The sequence below is a fragment of the Pundamilia nyererei genome, unplaced genomic scaffold, assembly GCF_000239375.1.
Source record: "Pundamilia nyererei isolate P.nyererei 1_Seehausen unplaced genomic scaffold, PunNye1.0 scaffold00026, whole genome shotgun sequence".
Taxonomy (NCBI): domain Eukaryota; kingdom Metazoa; phylum Chordata; class Actinopteri; order Cichliformes; family Cichlidae; genus Pundamilia; species Pundamilia nyererei.
In genome coordinates, this window is record NW_005187427.1 from 686,166 (window position 1) to 704,497 (window position 18,332).

Below are 18,332 nucleotides of genomic sequence, written 5' to 3' on the forward strand. Positions count from 1 at the left end.
TTCTGCATGCGTGTACGTTTTAATCTGCATGCGTGTACGTTTCCTTCTTTTCATTTCTGAGAATAATTTGAAAGCCATTGCATTCAAACAGATCATTGTAAATACAGTCAAAGTTACTTGTCAACTAATGATAGTGCATTTACAGTAATAAACATATTAATATTTTAACTGGTTTTCTTTTTGCCAAACTTGATTTTGTCATTAAAAAAATAATGTCAGTACTTACAAAGAGTAGCAAGATTGTGTGTAAGAGCTGGGAAGTCATATATTTTTGCAACTGACCATCTTACATCTGTATTTCTGGGAGTCCCTTTCTTAAGGTGCAAAATATAGGAAGGAGAATACACTGAAAAAGAACACATCTCAGATTGAACTGAACTGAATTAAACTTAAATATTTGTATGATTGGTTATTTGGTTGCAGTACTGCCCTCTTTCATGTGAGTACAGATAGATTTGGAAAACTTAGATAATCATTGTTGTGACACCACTTAGCTATATTTGAGCTTTCTTGTTTAATGAAGCAAGAATTCTGAGTTTGCTTTGTAGAACGGGCTTCTGTTCTCACAAGCTCTGCCTCTGTAACACTCTTCTAAAATAGAAATAGAAAAAACAAAACAACTTTTCACTTTCTTTTTTCCTCCTCTCGCTTGTTTTAACCCGCACTTCCCCTCTCACGCTTTGTCTCCCTTCTTTGCACCCACCCCTCCTCTTTTTCCCTCCTTGAGGTCATGAACAGTGGTTTTGTTATCTTTTCTCCTCTCATCCCCTGTGAGTCAGTGTTTACTGCCAGCTAAAAAAAAACTCCCCGAGGATCAGTCTCTCACTGGTAATGTTTCACCTGTTGGACTCGTCTCAGGTTCCTATTACCTCAAGGAGTGGCCACAGAGATTTATGTCGACTCTGCAGCTGACACAGGTTTAGAGCTGTGTCGAGAGCCAGCTGGCTGCTTTACTCTGCAAATAAACCCAACCACTGCGGGGAATCGGCGCGAGAGGCAGGAGAGCTGGCACGTGAAAGCCTTCCTGAGAGTTCTACTGTCTTGTCATTTATCACAACTAAATGGCTTTAGTTTTAATGTTATTGCTTTCTGGAGATGAGAGTTTCCTCTTTCACTCAAGTTATCCATCAGCAAAGTGACATTGATTGCTGTCATAATTTTGTTTAAAGCAATCATGATTCATGGCTGTCTAAAAGAGAGATTGGTATGAGTGATCTTTTCCCCCCTCTTTTTATATCTTTCAACAAATAGTGTCTAAATAGCAATTACACCAGCTCAGGCTCTCCTTTGAAAGCCCTTTATGTCCATGTGGTTATCTGTTTAAAGTTTTTTTTTGTTTTTTTTTTTCAAGTAAAAACTTCAGATGAATCCACTGTACACTATCTGCCCAGTACCCAATAATCAGTAGATCAAAGTTAGTCACTAGCTTTTAAAGAGTGTTCAGCATGTAAAAGCTTAAGAGCCAGATAATTCTCTCATGTTTAGAAGACCCCGACAAAGCTAAAATGAGGCTTCAATTTCGGACTCATTTGTTAGGTGGTAGAAACACTGACTCCAAACGAAAGCTAATTTGCAGTTTGACTGTGTTAGGCAACTTCTAACTACCGTGTTACATAGCTTTGCAAGTAAATAAGATGAAATTTTGCTTTGTTCTGTAGATCCTTTGTCAACGGATGGTTTGAAAATTGAAGCAGATAAGCTTCAGTTCAGATTTAGTTGTGTATCATTCAATTTGCATTGTGTGCTCAAAATGTTCTTTTTAAGAGAAATCAGCAACGCACATCATGTATGGGAGCCCACGTGTTGGAGCATCGTCAAGGAAATATAGGTTTATATTTAATAGCTTTTTCTCAGCAAATCAGGAAAAAAAAAAGACAGAGTACATGTGGTACCCTGTCTCCATTGGTACCAACCAAGGTACTTGGTTGGTTGGAAATATAGTTTTACTGGCACATTATTTCTACTTTTTTTTTTTTTAAAGAATGGTTTGCACACATTTTTCTTCCTTCTCTGTCAGCAGGGAGTAATAAATAACTTTATCACAGTCTCCAAAAATTGCTAAAATTTTAGTTGCACTCAAAAAAGACCACATTTCCCCGCATTTCTCTCTCTCTCTCTCCAGCCTGCAACTTTATGGATGACAGTGCACAGCATTCTGCAGCATATGGTATAAACCTATAATACAGCACTGCACCGAGGGCAGGACAGGTGGTAGAAAAACCTTTCACACAGGCCTTTGTAAAATCTCCAATAAAACCCAAATAACCTGTGTTAGATTTAAGAGCCGTCTCGCTTCTGCCGCCCTTTGCTCTTCTTTACTCCCCAAAGGAGAGAACTGAGACATGTAGCTGAAAAACAGGCATTGCTGATTCTGTCTTATAAAGCTACACCCCCAAACTTGTCCTGCCCCCTACCTCTTGATAGGATTGTATCGTGTCTTTGATGGAGGAGGACACAATGAAGTGGTTGCATTCTCATCTGTCTCTGTACTATAAATGCACTGCAGTCTGTTCCTTCATGGAGTGTCCCTATGTAATGATTGGTTTCTTTATGTGACCACACATTCTTGACTATATTTAAACCTCACTGTTTTAGAGACCAATTTTATTATATAGATAAATAAAGGCAAATGAAAAAGAATTATTTAAATTCCCAAAACGAACAACATGCTCTTGATAATTGTCCTTCTAATGGAATGTGAATAAATGAGGTCCGTGTCATTTTTAAATCGAATCTCAAGTGGATTTTAATAGTTTTTTTTTATAGAAATCAAATATTATAATGCATATGAAAAAACACAAACAAGGCCACTTTGTTAGGGACACTGGTTGGCTTGCTTGTTAACGCAAACAGTAAGCCAGTAACATGGCAGCGACTTAGTGTAGTTAGGTCGTAGACATAGTATAGATGACCTGTTGCACTTCAAACTGAGCATTAGAACAGAGGTTAAAGGTGATTTAAGCGACTTAGTACATGACATTGTTCTTGGTGTCAGATAGGCTGGTCTGAGTATTTCAGAAACTGCTGACTAATTGTGATTTTCCCACACAGCCATCTCTAGGGTTTACAATGAGTGCTCAGAGAAAGAAAAAATATCCAGTGAAGGGCAGTTCTCATGTTGATGCCGGAGGTCAAAGTAGAATGGCTAGTCTTTTTCAAGCTGACTAAAAGGCAACAGTTAGTCAAATTACCACTGATTACAACCGAGGTATGGAGAAGAGCATCTCTGAACTCGCAACACATCGAACCTCGATACAGTTGGGCTACAACAGCAGAAAATCACATTCGATGCCACTTTTGTTGACAAAGAACAGGAAACTAAAGCTACAATTCACATGGGCTCACCAAATTTGGACAATAAAATACTAGGAAAACATTTGCTTTTGCTAATGAGTTTCAATTTTTGTTGAAACAATTACATGGCGGGGATATAATTTGGAGCAAAAGACTTGAAAGCATGGATCCATCCTGCTTTATATCAACGATACAGGCTGGTCGCAGTGGTGTATTGTGGGGGATATTTTCTTGATGCACTGCTTAATACCAGTTAATCAACATGTAAATGATGCATGATACACAATACACAGCCTACCTGAGTATTCTTAGTGCCATGTCCATTTCTTTATGGGGACAGTGTACCTGTGTAAACACTGTAATGCAGATGTCCCACACCTGTTGGCACACATAGTAGAATACTCAATATGTGATTTGTACTCAAGGGATCTCTGCAACTACAAAGTCTGAAATCCTTCCAGGAACAAAGCCAGGCCTTCCACATAATCCATATAAGGGAATCGGTGCACCTGGTAGCATCATACTGAGCACCTTTTGTGAGTAAGAGATGAAGGTGTCATCTGCTTTTCAGTCCTTCAAAGTGACAGAAGTCTGCCCACCCAGCCATAGAGAGAGGACGGGTCATTTTTCAGGGACAAGCAATCACTGGTACTGTATGAACTCCTTCATTTATAGTATAGTGGACTGACTGCACACCTGCTCCTTCCTTGTAATGGACTGCCATTATAATCTGAGTGAAAGTGCTAATCCTTTATTAAATTAACCTATTAAAAGTGATTCATTCATGGAGGGAGGGAGGGAGGGAGGGAGTGAAAGGTGATTAAGGATGTTTGTTGGGCTGAGTTGACTATGAAATGGCCTTTTTATTTTTTGAAAGATGCAGATCTTGTTTATATTTGCACAAACGTCCCTGTTTTCTGTTTGAAACTGTGAAGCTCAAGGACCTTTTGACAGGACGCCTGCTGCTGAGGGATTGGAGCAGACTTTCTGATTACAGCAGGGCCTGGACATGTGATCAGAAAGTTAATAAAAGTGTACCTTAAACTACTTATCAGTCCTTGGAAAGTATATCTAAAATACTGCATCAAGAGATTATTGCTTATCAAACAGTGGAGGGAAAGGTTATCGTTGTATTGTGGTTTTTCGGTAGTTATCAGCAATGTATCCCAGCATGCTACAAACATGCAAAGGAGATGGGACAGACATTGTGACATTATACCTAAACATGATGGGTGAAAGCAGCGGAGGCCTTTTCAAGGGGTTTGCAAGTGAGATGGCAGAACCGTGACTAACACGTAACCTTGTTCCAAAATTCAAGGCGAGAAAAGAAACACAAACAGGAACATGCAAAAGTGGGGACACAAAGGCGTGTTTTATATAAGCATACACTCTCCCTCTCCTTTTTTTTTCTACTTTTATGTCACTCCCTATTCTACCTCTTTCAAGGAGGTTTGTCTTTGTTCCTGAAATAGCGATAGAGAACAGTGTGGTGCGAAATCTGAGAAACTGACTTTAGATTTGTTTACCTGCATAAAATATGCAGGTAAAAACACTTTTCTGTTAAGATGATATTCAAAATGATCTGTTTTTATGCTTTTTCACGTCCTAATCGCAAACAGCACGACTACTTAAGAAGATTATCCATTATTCAGAGTATTAAAAAGACCCCTGCGTCACAAATAAATGCTTGTAGACTTCGACCCAAATTTTACTGGCATTGTTTTACTTTTAAACAAAAAAGCTGTAAGAAATGAAGTAACTTACCTCCTGAAAACCACAAAATAAAATTAGTACTTAAGAAAGATTTGTTCTTTCATGTTCTGTCTCTGTTTCTATTTAGATACGGGCTACAACTGACACATTTCTGTGGTGTCTTTATTACTTGGCAAATATTTCATGTTTTGAAAGTTGCGATATAATATCTTGACTTTTGGGATTAATAAAGTTTTTTTTTTATCTTATTGCTTTTGGTGTGTAGCCAACTGCCTTATTCTGATTTAGACGATGATTCTTAGCGATCCTTACCTTCACGATGCAGACGCTCCCTGTTAGCATCAACAACAATTATGAATGCAACGCTTTTTGACACTGGCATTACAGACAAGAAATTATATTTAATTTGGCTCTTTTGACCGTATCTTATAAATGATATTTAACCTCCTAAGACCAAAACTCTTCCACGGCATGCATTTTTAATTTCTCTTTGATATTTGGGCTGATTGGGACCTGATGAACGTAAAAACAAAGAATTACCAGATTTTTGTTTTAACCTAATTATTGTTTCTAAGAAAAATCAGAGCCACATATGAGGATATTTGTTTAAAATTTCGATAGAACAGTAGCAGTGTAATGTCCTCGTAAGTGGATATCAGACCCTTGTAGAGCAAAATTGAGTATTTTGGTCTAAATAACCCAAAATACGATGTCCACATAAGTGGACGCCAGGTCCTAGGAGGTTAAAAGATAAGTTAAATCATAATGGCTGCTTCTCATTTTAGAATATGTACGGAGGAAGTGACAACAACTAATGAGGCCTATTGGAGAAACCTATTTCTCTGTGCCGAGCTGGCTCTCATTCAACCATAATGACTAAGATCACATCTACAATATTGATCCAGATCAAGGCTTTAGCAGGACCACCAGTCGTTTATAATCCCTCCCAGACACTGCTGCTGAACTCGCCCTCCTTTCGGTTGAGTCATTTGCCACTCTTGGGATTATATATCCATCAGTAGTATTATATTGTGATTCTGGTAAAAGGAGTTTTGCGTTCATGTCTATTAAAAATGGTACAAAAAGTAGTGGAACTTCCCAAGTGAATTAAAAATAAAAACATTTAATTGTGTGTAGAACAAAGCATTCACTTCCCTTTTGTTATTTTCTGAGTTTGTAGTATAATGTGCAAATCAAAGCAAAATTACAATTGGGAAAACACAGTGTACAGCCTTAGTTTTTCCTGCCTAGACAGAGAAAAACGTGTTCTACTATTATTTATCCTAAAAACACAATATTGCCAGACAATAATAACTTTTGTCCTATGACCTTTTGGGGATAACAGTAATTGAATTTTCACATAGTATATTATTTGTTTGAAGCTCTGTATTTTTCTCAGTGATTTCTCTATTGTCTTTAAACAGGATTTATATAATGTATCATTTATTATTATTCAACACCTTCATTTCTGTGCAAAGCAGAGTTCAACCTAAATAAATATTTACTTTTTTAATTAAAGATACAATATTTTGGTTTCTCAAGAGGAAAGATGAAGTGCTGCAGTTTTCTATCCTTTAAAAATACTATTGCATATTAAGTTATTGAACACAAGTTTCTGATTTATTAAATTTCTTGCACATATCCACTGCTGATCTGTAATTTGTTTTGCCCATTATTAGGTGGTTACCAGGCAACATGATGATGCCGTTATATGGCAAGGTGCTTAAATACTCCAAATATGTTATTTTAGCTTTATTATGTCATAATATGTCAGGTATAATTCAGGTTTAGTGACTATAAAGATGCTGCTGTCATGAAATGAAAATGTATGAGGCTTTTCTAAGCTATCATAAATATAAAAGCTACAACTGGGTCATTTTAGCTTGTTAATGTGTGAAACTGGTCCAAATCATCAAGGACCCGACCTGCCTATGTGCCAGTTTTGGTTGGTCAAATCTTGATCGTATAGAAGTTTTCAGGTAAACAGAGATTTTGTATATCACAGTAAGATATGAAGGCGCACTTTAGTTAAATAAATAAATCACTTGACTGTCACCAAACACATGGCATTAAACAATATTTGGTAACAATGTTCTGATTTTGAATGGACCTGACATTTGTAGCACAACACTGAATAAAGTGACTGGACTTCTCCTCATCCCTTAGGGGACTCGTTGACTATTGCCCTTAATTTTAAACTCTATTATTCCCTTTATCCTTTGCTTTAGCTTGTGGCAGAGATTATCCAAATCTTTTAACGAACTGATCATAACTTTTATTTATTTTTCTAATGCTATTATACTTACACCAGTCCTTAATTTTAAGCTACTTCCCTGTGTGTAATCCACAATTTAGTCATGTCACCACTTAAAAACTCTCCAGTGGCCTCTCTCCTCCCCTTCATTACATGCTGCTGTTATGAATAAAAGCGGATTTGACAAGTGAAATAATTAGGAGATCAGAAGTCACAGTCAGTTACATGGAAAAATCAGGTATTGTGAGTATTTTGTTCCTTTCAACACTGTTTTGTGTTATGGTCAGAGCTCATTAGGGCCAATCTTGATCTCACACAAAACCTGCAAAGCCACCAAGGACAGTAAGTCTTTCATCTCTAGAGCCTTTGTAGCTCTACTATAAGTTTAGATTTTATGTTAACTCAAAAAAGATATATCTAGAGGAAATACTATTGAAACATCTTTATCTGTGTGGATTACTGCCAAACTGTATTAAATAAATAGATTGAATGAACTGCAAACATTGGTTTTATGTGGTTTAAACCTTTTTTCTGAGCGCTTTTCAACAGTAGAGCAGAAAAGACATCTAAATGTATATATAATACTTCATAATAACAAGTTATTACTCATATACCAAAGAAATGTGAATTAGTGTCGAGTATAAGCAAGTAATGTCCTATATCAACAATGGCTCTAGTTACATAATGTTATATAGGTATGTAATGTTATACTGAAATTTATGAAATTTATGGTAATAAGTGATCATAAACTGGGGGAAGTTATTTGAAAACAAATTTGTTCCTGTAATATCATAATCTCAATAGCAATAAAATTGTAATATCCATGTATTTGTATTTTTATATATATTTTTTAAAGTGGTAGTAACCTTTTAATAATAAAGGAATATTGGTTGATGCATAGTATTACTTGACTCTAATGCTTGAATTCATTCTACAGTATTGCCAAGTATTCTTACAATGTAAATATGATATTTAATGCTGTGCCTAATTATCTGGAAACAACTGTGCAATAACCAAGAATAATGTATAAACTGTAAAATGCAAAAATGCCTGTTTCTGTCTAATTTCATGTTAATAACCAATTAAAAATATTGTCAAGTAATGTGACAACTGCCTGTAAACATCGGTTTGGTACTTTCTTTGCAAATAACCATGAATCAGGCCTGAGAAATGCAAAAATACATGTTTCCACTAAATGTTATTATCCCACAACTGAAAACCAATGACCAGAAAAACATTTCTATTGCTAAATGTAAATAAGAATAAATAATAAATAACAAGACCCATAAAGGGAAACAACAAAATACCCACACGTTAACCATGTGACCATGTGACAGTTCAGCTTACTTACATACAAAGGCCATATCATGTCTTAAATGTCATACCAAATTATTATTACCAAATCATTTAAATTTAAAATTACTCAGATATAGCACTATGAAAACAAGATATCTGAGTATTGCTTGGATATTTATAATTACATTGTAATCACATTGGCTCTCATGATTAAGGGATAACAAATTGTTGTTTTCATTCCACTACTGAAACATTATTACTGAGCTTTAACAGTAAGTGCTACCCACTGAGATTTCCTATGCTTTCCAACCACCATCCTCTGCTTTTTATGCCTATTATTTGTGTTTTCATCATCTGTCATGCTCTGCCCTTGTTGTCTGGGATTACAATCTAACTTTTTTTCTGTGTGTGTACCAAATCCCATCAGGCAGATCGTCCCTATAAGGGAATTATCTTGGCAAATGACCGGAACAACAGATGCCACTTGGACTATAATCATTATAGTGACCCTGATGTGGCAGCTGCCTATAAGGACTGAAAATGGATTTGAGTGGGAAATTCATATTATTAACTAGAGTGGAATGGTAGCTCCTCAATAAATTTGACTTTGCCCAATAATAACTGATGTAATATATTACAGGTTGTATTTCAGGGATAATATTTAAGTTAAGAGGCCTAAAATATCAGGGAATGATTTATAATTTTAAAAAAAAGATTTTGGATTTTGGATGGTTGTTGATCATGTCAATGAAACACACAAAGTTGAATTTTGCAACAAGGCATCAAAAATGCAAATATCCATCTACAAGGATTTTGTCTTAAAAGAACAAAGTGACTAATGTTGACTCACAGTCACAAAACCTAGAGATAATAATGCATTTTTTATAAGTACTATGTTTATCATTTGTTACTGCAGACTTGTCCTTAGATGGAAGCTCCCATTACTTTAACAGCACAAGCAAGCAGCTTTCCCAAAGCTGCTTTAGAAGAGAAACTTATTGAGGAGATGGGGAGGCTGGGGGGGGATGCTTATATTTCACTTTTTTAGAAATAAAAAAATGAGGTTCATCTATAAATAACTTCCCATGAATAACTAAAAGTGTTTATGTTCTTCCTGTCAAAAGCTTTATATATTAATGGACAAAAAAAGTTTCACAAAGACACCAAATGGCACAGTAAAAGGGCCAAAAAATGCATGCATATTCAAGAAAATGTGTCCCATTTACTGAAATTACAGCCACTCGGTTTTTTAAACCAAGAGCTACTAAATTAGCAGCTTTTGTCACTGCAGCTGACTAAGCGCTGTCGGCACAACACCACCCATGTGCCTGCTGAGGTGCTCAAGCCCTGCTGTTTTTGTTGTTCCAAGCAAATATAAACTAAACTTATTTTGGACCATAACATCAGATATTGTATCACGCCCCTTCATCTTTTTGACGCCTTTCACCCTTGCACTTTGAACAGAGTCTGATTAATATCATTATCAGGTGACTGAATATAATCAGTGAAGCTGAAGGTCACTTGAATCGTTTTAAATAATATCCCTGTTACTTGTTTGCAACTTACTATATGCTAAAATCTGTATATGCAATTGCTCGCTTACTGCATGACCATGCGTCATTGCATGAACTAAAAGTACAGCAAGTACTCCAAAGGGTATTGTGGTCACATAGAATAAAATATTGTAAGGAAACGAATGAGGGTATTTGTAAAATAAATTGCTTTGCAAGTGAAAAACTTGTGCATATCTCGGTAAGGATATGTGCAAATGTGTGCTTTAAGCTTGTGTTCCTGCTGCCCTTACACTAACAAGTCTTCCAAGTAGCTCACTCCTGCAGGTGTCAGAAGGAGGCAGGGCAGCACAGCCATCAGTGAGAAATATGGGCTGTAAGCCGGAGCTCTAGCACCATTACCGCCAGCGTCTTACTGCTGCTTTCATCTGTTAGCTCTATCTCAATGGTCATCTGGGGAACCTGGCGGCCGCGCTGCCATCAAATTGGAGCAGGGCAGGAGGAGGAAACAAAGACCATTATACAAGGTGTGTGAATGTGTATGTGTGGGCACAGGCGTGGGACCAAGAGTGAGAAATGTAGTTCTGTGCAAGCGCCGGCGCGTGTTTCTGCGTATGTGGGAGCACAATGCATCTCTGAGTGTGTGCATTAGCACGCACGAGTGCATGGCAGCATAACAAATCAAAAGCCGTGGTTTGTCCATGAGATGCCTCGTGGCTGGAGGCTACAAAGAGAAGCTAAGGCAGCACTTTGTCTGCTCTGCTTCTCTCTGTCTCTCTCCAGTGGCAAGTTGTTTCATTGAACAATGGTAGTACAGCTGATACACTACAGGTTTGTCTGACAGCTCTATTCAGTAGAATACAGGATGAAGTAAAGTTATGTTTCCATGTGTTTGTGTAAGATCAGAGGTGTGTCAGCATACACAGAGAGATGTTTTTTTCTCCTTCGGGTACATTAATGTCATTGTTGGTGGAACATGTTGAGTACACAGAGAGCCTCTTCTTGGCTACAAAATGACAACTTAGAAAACAAAATGTTGGAATTTCCTCCCAGTTTCATTTTTCAGAAACTGCAGGGTTCACTTGTTCAGTGTAATTTTTTGTTTGAAGTTGCGACTTGAGACAAGGGCATCATTCACAGTGTTAAAGCGATCTGCTTTTGACATAGTGTTTACACTGCAACGATTTTCCGTCAATGTTTTGCCAAAATGTCAACTGAACTGACCAAATAAGCTGATCATATGACGTGATTCAGGCCTTAGTAGGAAATGGTAATTGTGCAGTGACTCAGGCATGACAGAATAATGGCAGCCACTGATTTTAAATGGAATGTCTACCTCTCACCCTATGACAGCAGCCCTTAAGTCCAGCACTGAAGCTGTAGTCACAATGCTACTGCTTGTTTTTGTTTGGCATCCACATTATCCCAACATCAAATCAAGCCACCGCATCTTTTCGGATTGTCCAGTTGTTAAAAACTGATAATACATGTATTTAGATAAGCAGGGATTACAGTTTAATGAGCAGTTGAATCTGATAGGCTGGTTGGTGCTATTAGTTAATTTTTACATTTTGAGTGATCGTGTGCTGCATGTAGCCTTATGTTGCTCCCAGAGATGGCATGGAAATGTTTCTTCATTAATACAAAAATAATGACATTTGAAGGTGTGAAGCGTTCATAGTGCAGATGTAAATAAAGTTGCGGTACTTTACTATCTATCTAGCACTATGGAAAGCAGTGAGAATTAACAGATTCTTTTTTGTTTTTGTTTTTTGGTTGACTTTTTTAAAAAGTTGGAGACCACTTCAAAAGCAACTTTTTAAATAGCTCAACAAATATAAGCAAAAAGAAACTGTATCTTCACACAGTGCCACAATATGTGTGTTCTAACTAAATATACAGTTGCTGCTGAGAGAGTGAAGAAAATGTTAATATAGGACACAAGAAAAAGGTCAGTGGAGGCAGATGAGAGATTGTTTTCAAAGGTAAGGACTGTTCAGTATGTGATATTTGGCGAAGACTAATTTTAAATCTTACTGTTCTAATTCATTTCAGAATTCTAAAATCAGATATGGGATCTGTACGTGACGTGCTGTTTCATCAAATGTCTTTCAAAACAAACTGAAGCGTACTAATTTTGTAGCACTTTTATATAGTTTAGTGCAGACATCAGTTTATATTTAAGGTGATCATTCAGTGAGCTTGGAGATGATCCTGGATGGCCTGCATTTCTCTTCCATGTTTCCTCACTTTTCCACCCTTTGGTAGAAAGTCCGTTTCCCTGGCTTTTTCCTCCACCCATGTTTTACTGTACCTCATCAGCTCATGGTATTTAAGGTGTGTTGTACTAATCTCCGCCAAATCCTTGTCACCATCATGGTGGTAATTAGGTCTCTGTTCTTGTGTTTTCCATTCTGTAACCCTGATTTTCCATTTGCTATCCAGTTAATTGCCTGAAACCTGTCGGTTTCTGCAGTGCTCCTAGATTCCTGTTGTCTTGAGAAGCTTGACGGATACTTCCATTTACCCTTAACTTGGCCCTCCAGCCAGTTGCTGAATCAACAAATAAAAGGACTTACCTGAAACACACCTGCCTGCCTCTATATCTTTATATTTAAAATCTAAATTTAAATGTATAAGTAGGTAAGTCTGTGTATTTTTACATTTAGAAATTGGAGGTCTCATCTACTCTAAATGATCTTGACATGTGCTCAGTGTATGTGTACGAATTGCATCAGTACTGGCAGTGGTGAGCTGGAGGAAAAGCACATAAAGAAGAGATATGGCTCTGTCTCCTGCTGTTTCTGTGTCTGTGGGAGCACCTGGGTGAGAGAGACCTTTTAGTGCTGACACATGCCTCAGTGCCTCTAAGGTTGAGGGGAGAAGATATTATGTTTCTGATGTATGACTACTAGTACAAACACTCCTGTCCTGAACAAACGATGACAGAGATAATGATGACTGCTGTAGCTGCTCAGTACCCACATGTGCATCTGAAAGTTTGTCCAGACATGGGTGTAGCTGTGGGTAAAATGCAAATGATGTTCCATTTGCGATGCCACACACGGGTTCTATATGAGCCCCTCCAGGGTTAATTCATATTTGTACCATTTAGGTGTGATTGATTTGCTACTCAGGGTACGCTTACAGCAGCCTGAGATCGTCTCTGCAGTGCCCAGAGAGCTGTTGGTTTTATGAATAGATCTGGTGTGCATTTGTCAATAATATAGATCAAAACATTTCCACTTCAGTGGCCCAGAGATGGGTTAAGGAATGTGTGTATGTGTGTACTATATGTGTCTGTCTGTGTCCTCGTGTTTATCATAGAAATGAAGAAGAGGTCCTATATAAAAATGTGTAAACACGTTTTAAATACTTGGAAGTTTATTGTAGGGTCGTTCTTCAGCATTAGAAAGTAGGTGTTTGTGTTTGTCGTGCAGTATTTGAAAAGCAAAATACTCAGAATAGTCTGCTCTACTCTTCATCACAGTGAAGGCAGTATAGAGAGAGCAAGTTATATTTCAAAAATATTGAGGTTAGAGTCAGGCTGCTTTAGTGCTCTTGGGATCTCAGCTAAAGTTTACTAATTAGTTTAAAGAAAGGAAAATATGAAAACCAAAACTTTTACAGGCTGAATGCAGTCAGGTAGTGTCTTATGAGTTGAGACTGTTCCAAAAGATAGAAACTACCCTAAAAACTGAGATATTCAGAAGCTGCAAAGCAACAAACAAGACATCAACATGAATAATTGTTAATCTTTCTCTTTTAAGTCTATGCAGTATGTACATGATTGCTTTCACTGGATGGTGTTGTGTTGTGGATTGCGTGGATTTGAATCTGTATCCAGTTTATTTACATATGTAAGTTTTAAAATTTGAATTCATGTGGCCTGAGTAGGCTCTTTGGTGTGGCCTGACCAATCAATGTATGAAACTTGTGAATAATTAAAATAAGTGCATTTAAATGACTACTTTGAACACCCTCACAATCTGTTAACCAGCATCATCCATCCAATAAGCAACCAGTATAACAACCAAGAAATGGCATTCTTAGTAAACAACCACACACTTAAAGTATATAGCAATGTCTTGTAGGGCAAATAGCTTTACCTTCTAAACCCAGAGCAACATCCTCCCAAAATATAATCCAATATTAAGGCCTTTGCATTTGATTATATTGCTTTTCTGAGAATTTTTGTGTTACATTTAAAAAGTTACTTCAGTGCTCTTTTTATTGCTACACATGCTAAATACTGCTTCAACTAAGACTGCATCTCCATCTCTACTTGGCCCACATAACAGACTTCCCTCTATGTGCCTCCTTGCCAGTCTTTTTCCCAAATGCCATATGAACATTAAAACACCCCTGAATAACACATGAATCCTTTTGTTTTCCACACATTTGTAAAACGTAATTGATGAGATATGTTACCAAAGAGACGCCAAAAAAGACAAAAAATAAACACTTTTCAAATTATTTTGATTCATGATCATGAAAAAAGGCAGAAGGTACTTTAGGGTCATGCTGCCAATTGCAACACTGCCATTTTCCATCTTATCAGACATCATCTGTTACTGCAAGTTGGGCTGCTATATGGACAATATCTGATAGAGTGAATTACAATTTTTCTTTCTTTCTTTCCTTCTTTGTGCACAGCAACTTGATGACTAAAGCGCCTTTCTTCACTTTCCCCCTATTCCCGCTCTCCCCCTTTTCATTTCTTTCTCTTTGATTCTTATTTTTTTCCAGCCTTCTTTTTTTTCGTTGTCTTGATAAATGTTACATTGAGCATTAATGTTTTAGTGCCACATGCAATTTTGATGGTGGTGCCACCATTCTCGTGTCTTTTTAGAATACAGTATGTAGACCTAATTGTGCCACGCGCACTTTAATATTCTTCCATTTTTTTCCATCTCAACAAGTCCTCCACTTACATGAAAATGTGTAAAGGGGACCATAGAGATGATGATTACTTTACTTACAAGTGTTTGTTATACTGTCAGCTATGGCGCCATAAGGCAGCTTTGCAAAAGATGACATTGACACTTAAGACAACATCTGATTTTTATCATGTTCTTCTATCAAGCACCAGCATTCCTATCATGTGTCACTGTATTAAAAAAAAAAACAAAGTGCAAAGAAGTACAAGAATGTTGGTTGCTTGCATTTTTTTCTTTGTCATTTTCAACGCCTGAGTTTACACCATAAATTTTAAACAAGATATATTTTAGGTAGTATCTACTTAAGGGTCACCACGGATCAAAAAAGGTAACCGATTCAAGTCCTGTACTTTCATACAAATACAAAAAATCACGGGTATTATTGTACCTGTACACTATGTGAACTTCATAACGTTACCGACATCTTGCATCTAAGGTTGTTTCCAACCCCTGGTTAAAAAAAACAGTACGAATAAAAACTGAAAACAGTCTTTGAATATTTCACACGACGTCTTTCTCCCCTGCAAGGTATGTGGTCCTCGCGAGTGTCTTAGCACGCACGCAAACACGCACACGCATGCACACAGACACACACAGGTGTCGCTTTCCAATGCGATGGATCTGCAGATGTAGCCTCACCGCATTTGGCGTGCAGCGGCTGACGTCAGGAGGAGAGCGGAGTGAGAGGAGTTGAAATAGGGGCAGAGCTGGAGCGTAGCGCTGAGAGGAAACCAGCCAGAGGAGCCGGAGGATGGCAAGCCGCTGCTGAGAGTTGGGACGCTCTACCCGTCGCTACTAACACAGCTGCTGCTACTATTACACTAGCTCATAATTAATTTGAACCCTTTAAACCCTGTCGAGAGGTGGAGAGGAGAAGAGTGGAACTAAGGAGCGCAGACTGGACGAGTCTCTGCGAGGAAATCTGTGGCATATTTGCACGAATTTCCTTTCTTTTATAATCCGTTTGCCTCGGAATACCACAGGTAAGGTGAAAGGTTTATGTACTAAGGCGGGGTGTGGGGTATCAACTCACTAAAAGGTGCATTTACCTGCCGTTTCTTTCTTCTTTTTTACAAGTTTGGCTGTTTTGGGTGCGTGACACCGCTTTATCCGCACTATTTGCATTAGGGTGAGTGTGAATGAACGGAAACTGTAAAGAGGATGGCAGTGGTGTGCTTTAATGTTGAATTAGTTACAGCTGAGGAGAAATGCATCAATAATACAGAGCTCTAGAATTTACAGCCGGGGAGATGTGTGAGAGGTGCAGCTTTATAACGCAGGGCGATGTCAGTGACAATCTGTGACAGTTTTTAACTACACTGCCTGCTATGTCGCCTTTTGTCTGGCGCAAAACGGCTTGTGATTAATCATTTCACATGACCACATGCCACCTTTGGTAACCCCACATAACCGTGCAGAGGCCCTACCTGCACGAAAATAACAGGGCAATGTTTGATAAATGGGTCCAGGAGGACTCCTTTGCCCGGATGCGCCAGGTTTGCTCAAGCAGCAGAGGGACTGAAATGATAACACTGTGAGACGCGCACACACACCTCACATCGCTGGGCTCTATGGTACTGATTCTTGGTCCCTGAACCCCCCCCAACACACACACACACGCTCCCCCTTCTTTCGTCGGCCAATTGCTTTCTTCAGGACGCTGGCAAGACTTTATCTATTAACAACCAGGGTCTTATGGAGCACGCAAAAACTCTTATATGAGTGTAAAGGGCACAGCATCTGAAACACGGCGAGCATTTCTTGTCTGATTGCGTTAAATGAGCTGCTTCGGCGCACTCTCATGGGAAAATCCTATCAGTGTCACCAGAGAGTTGGCACGGTGGAAGCAAAGCCTCCGTGACGGCCAGCGGAGTGGGAAATGAGGATTGGTCGGCGCACACGCTGCCGTAGTATAGCGTATATTGCACCGGAGCTCTCCACGGTGCTGAAAATTCTCCGGCCACTTGCTTCCCTTCTCAGTTCCTTCCACTCGCTTTTTTATTTCTTTTCTTTTCCTTTTTTTTGCAGTCTCTTTTCGGATTTCTTGGATTCGCTCTCTACTTGGAACCAGATATGCAGCCGACATCAAACGGGTGAATTATGCTCATTCATCACTGTGCTATGTGTACAAATAGGTTTAAAGTCCCAGCCTTTCATTCTTATGCCGGCAAACAACCCATAAAACTATAAACTGAGGCAGGTAGTCTCATACAGAAAGGCATGCAAATATATTGCTCAGAGCGACCGTCAGTCCCAACCCCCTGCTCCTAAATGAGAACATTAATAGCAATACTTCTTGCTAGATCTGTTTGCTCTAGAGGCTCCGATCTGTAATTTACTGTTACACATATCGTTTAGGCACAAACCTGTTCATTCTTTGCAGGGATACAAGCAAGCATGTCCCAATGCATACATGCTGACTCCGTGCAGACCTGCTAAAGCTGTAACATATACCACCAAGAAGGCATGAGGACCAGGACATAACCAGTACTTATCACAGTTATATTAGAACAGCAAGAGTTGGGGGATTAAGGGAGTTAGCTCCGAACTCTGTCAGCGCAATTCTGCAGCTCACCTTGAGGTCAAGTTGAGAAATAATGATGTAGCCAGAATAGTGGCGCAGTCGGGCACATTGTAGTTTGCAATCTGCTATGAAACTTATTAGCTGTCAAACAGAGAGCCATTACAGCGTGGTGCCCAGCAGATTATGGCTGCTTGTTGTTGTTGTTCAGAGACAGCTTTAATGGTCGGATGACTCACGCAGTTACAGTACTGACACTGATGATACACTAGTATACATATGCACATGCACACACAGAATCTGCACTATAACGATTATGTCCTGTGCTCTCCTGCTAACTGCCAGAACCATCTTAAAGCAGAATGTGTGCATATATACACGTGCTATTATGCAGTGCATGGCAATAGAGGTCAACAATGACAACAGAGCTCCTACTATGGTTGTGTACCAAGAGCCTTCACACACTTCTACTGGTGTTTTGTATTATATGGTATACAAGGTTTATCCATCCTCTAAGAGTGCATCGCAAGCATACAAAATGTAAACTGTAGTCAGCGTCCCGACTCGAAGTTCACACGGCAGGGCTGGATTTGTAGTAATTTTTGTTGGTGCAGTTTCCAGCTTCCGAGCTTGATCGCGGAAAGAAAGAGTTCCGACAAATAGTTCATTTAGGGTATCCTTATCTCTCAATTTGGTTTGAAATCACTATGTTAATACTCTATAAATGCGATGCTATGGTGATCCTAATAGAGGAATGCCCTGCTTCAAGAAGGTCAGAGTTAAGAGCAGCAGGTCGTTGTTCA

At 38.5% G+C, this 18,332-nt stretch overlaps 1 protein-coding gene across 1 annotated transcript in view; it reads left to right on the forward strand.

Annotated features, from left to right (window-relative positions):
- Positions 1-15,721: 15,721 nt before the first annotated feature.
- fstl4 (follistatin-like 4) overlaps positions 15,722-18,332 on the forward strand; it is a 200,932-nt gene continuing 198,321 nt past the window's right edge. Inside the window, exon 1 of the mRNA XM_005727726.1 lies at positions 15,722-15,991. The gene's annotated coding sequence lies outside the window, so the exon portion shown is untranslated. The remainder of the gene's footprint in view (positions 15,992-18,332) is intronic.